This window comes from Suricata suricatta, chromosome 7, assembly GCF_006229205.1.
Source record: "Suricata suricatta isolate VVHF042 chromosome 7, meerkat_22Aug2017_6uvM2_HiC, whole genome shotgun sequence".
Lineage (NCBI taxonomy): Eukaryota > Metazoa > Chordata > Mammalia > Carnivora > Herpestidae > Suricata > Suricata suricatta.
In genome coordinates, this window is record NC_043706.1 from 142,762,026 (window position 1) to 142,764,723 (window position 2,698).

At 51.5% G+C, this 2,698-nt stretch overlaps 1 long non-coding RNA gene across 1 annotated transcript; it reads left to right on the forward strand.

Moving 5' to 3' along the window:
• The first annotated feature begins 737 nt into the window (after positions 1-737).
• On the forward strand, positions 738-1,587 carry LOC115295459. Its single transcript, XR_003910407.1, has 2 exons — positions 738-835; positions 1,334-1,587. It is a non-coding gene; the product is annotated as an uncharacterized LOC115295459 (long non-coding RNA).
• The last annotated feature ends 1,111 nt before the right edge of the window (positions 1,588-2,698 follow it).

Here is a 2,698-nt window from a genome sequence, read left to right on the forward strand (position 1 = left end):
GGAACTGCCTGACCCAGCGTTATTAGGCACTCCACCTGACAGACACCTACCATCGCTGAATGAAGGGTGCCGTTTTGCCTCGTAACAGTTTCCCGTCCCCGCTGGCTTCTGCCTGTCAGCCTTCGGTTCTGCACAGCTCCTCAGAGCTCCTCTCTGCCTGCTAGATGGGACGCTGCCCGATTCCTGAATCCCGAATAAAGCCAATAAGACCTTTAAAATGACCTCAGTTGAATTTTGTTAACAACACAGAAATGTGGGTGAAAAATCACGGAGTGAAAAATATCAGCATCGAGGAGACAGAGTGCACACAGGCACACCTCCAAACTCCTCCGAAGGGCTGCGGGGGGCGGGGCTGGGGGCGGGGCCGCACACCAAGTGCAGAGAAAACCGCAGGCCTCCCCCCACCCCAGTCAGCTGTCACTCCTTCCTGTCCACACCCTCCAAACAGTATACGTAGGCCCAAATCCTTAGAGGATCTTTATGCAAACATGAAGAACTCCCTGTGCTTTTAGTCCTGCGTATCCTGGAGCGTACTTATTTATTAATTAGCGTGTTACAGTAAAGACCCGGTCAGAGTAAAATGGAAGGTCAACATCACATGTACCGAGTTAAATTAAAGGTGCATTGGTCTATGACGTAAAAAAGCAATTCAATACTTCCAATTCTATTTTTTTTCTAAATTATTACCATAAAAGAGCAAGAATTTTGGCCAAATTCCAGAATTGGAATGTCTCAGAAGTAGAATTTCAATAGGCAAAGGAGAAATCCACTTTTAGTTATAAGTGAGACGAAATTTGGCCAAAGAACGTCAAACACAGTGCGGATGATGTGTTCGGTACGGTAAGCCACGCTCTGAGACCAAAATGAAGAATGATTTTGGGGGCTTAAAAAAAAGATAGAAAAACTCATGGGGCCGATGAGACGCTAAAACCTTTTATTGGGAATCAGAGGCCTTGTCCCTTCCCCCAGTCATGACGGGAACAGCTGGAATGCTTCAAATACGAAAATGTTACCGACCACCGCGCCTGCCACTCGCCTAGGGCAGGCCTGCCGCGGGCTCACTTACGATGGGAATCGAGGGGCCTACGGGAAACAAACCAAACAAAGCAAATAAAACAAGAATAAACATAAACTAGGTCATTCTGGCAAAGTCCCGCCCCCTCAGCCCTGGCCATCTGCAGTAGCATCCCTGAGTATTCAGTACCCATCACAGGCTCCTGATGTCCATCTTCCCGGTGACCAGGGCCCAGCAAGTGGCAGGGGCGCTCCCATGGTGGCCGACACTGCTGGCTAAGGACTCAACACTGTCACCCGTGTCTTCCTTAACTAACAGGGCCCCAGCGTGCTGTGGGTGGGAGGTGCACGGCTGAAGAAAACTCCACTTTCCAGCCCCCTTGTGAGTTCCGGTGGCGATTCGGCCGAGCTCGAGACAGCGATAAGAAAGGGAGTTTTGGGCTGAAGTTTCCAAAAAGCTCCGCTGATGTCAGCGGGATGCAGGCTCACTGCCCACAACACCAGGACTCGGTCCACTTCAAGAGCACAATTTCTCTGACATCATATGTTTTATTAAAAATTCTTGCAAATTGTTCTGTTGGTCTTTAAGTTTCATGTGTTTGCTTCAACCTCAGAATAATGTGTTTTTGTCCATATTTTCTGGCACAGCTGATGCCCTGGAAATGCACAAAGGGTTCCCCTGTCCCTCAGCAAGGGGGACGAGCGAGAAAGCCAAGGCCTGGCTAGGTGCAGTTCTGGGTTAGATCTCAGCCACCCCACAACGTGGACGCCGTCGCTCTTGTTTGCTAAAATGACTGGATCCTAGCGACACCTTTTTAAGAGGATCACGTTGGATGATGAACCAACCACGGTCACTGTTGGTCACATAATCTCTCCATTTGTGGGAGTATTTGATCTGTGTATGGCTTGATTGGTAGAGAGGGGTCATTGGTGAATGTCAGCAACTGAATCTCTGTTGGGAAACTTTCCCCAGAAGATGCTCACTTAGCTGGAGGAGCAGTGCCCTATGGGTCGAGCCCCCTTCTCTGCTTACGTGCCTCATTTTCACTCACCAGTTCCTCTTCTTCCTCTCCCTCGTGTTCCTCTTCCCCTCCTCCTGCACCTCTCCTCTCCTCCTCTCCACCTTCATCAGTACCCAGCCGGCGGACCCCCGCGTGAAGCGAGGAGGGTGCTGGGGAGGAGCCGTCTTTCCTCAGCCTTCCGTGGTTCTCTGCCCGATGCCCCCCGCTGCAGACGGAGGCCTCAAGTCGCTGGCGAGCAGGCATGCGAAGGCCTCGGCTCGCTTTGGGAATTGTGGTGGAGATCTTACATGTTTTCATGTTCACCTCCCACTCTCGAGGGGCCCGATATTGTTTTCAGAAGGGGAAACGGGGGCGAGTGTTATGAGCCACATTGTGTTCCCCCAGATTCACATTTTGAAGTCCCAGCCCTCAGTGTGACATATTTGGAGACAGCAAAAGAAACTAAGGTTGCACTAGGTCATCAGGGGCCCTAACCCTGTAGGAACGGGGTCCTTACGAGGATGTGCACTCGCCAGAGGGAAGGGCTATGTGAGGACAGGGGGAGAAGGCGGCCGTCTGCCAAGCGGGAGGAGGGCCCTGCAGGGAAGCGCCGTGCTGGCCCCTTGATGTTGGCCTTGCAGCCTCTTGAAACTGTGAGAAAGAAATTCCTGCAGCTTAATCCC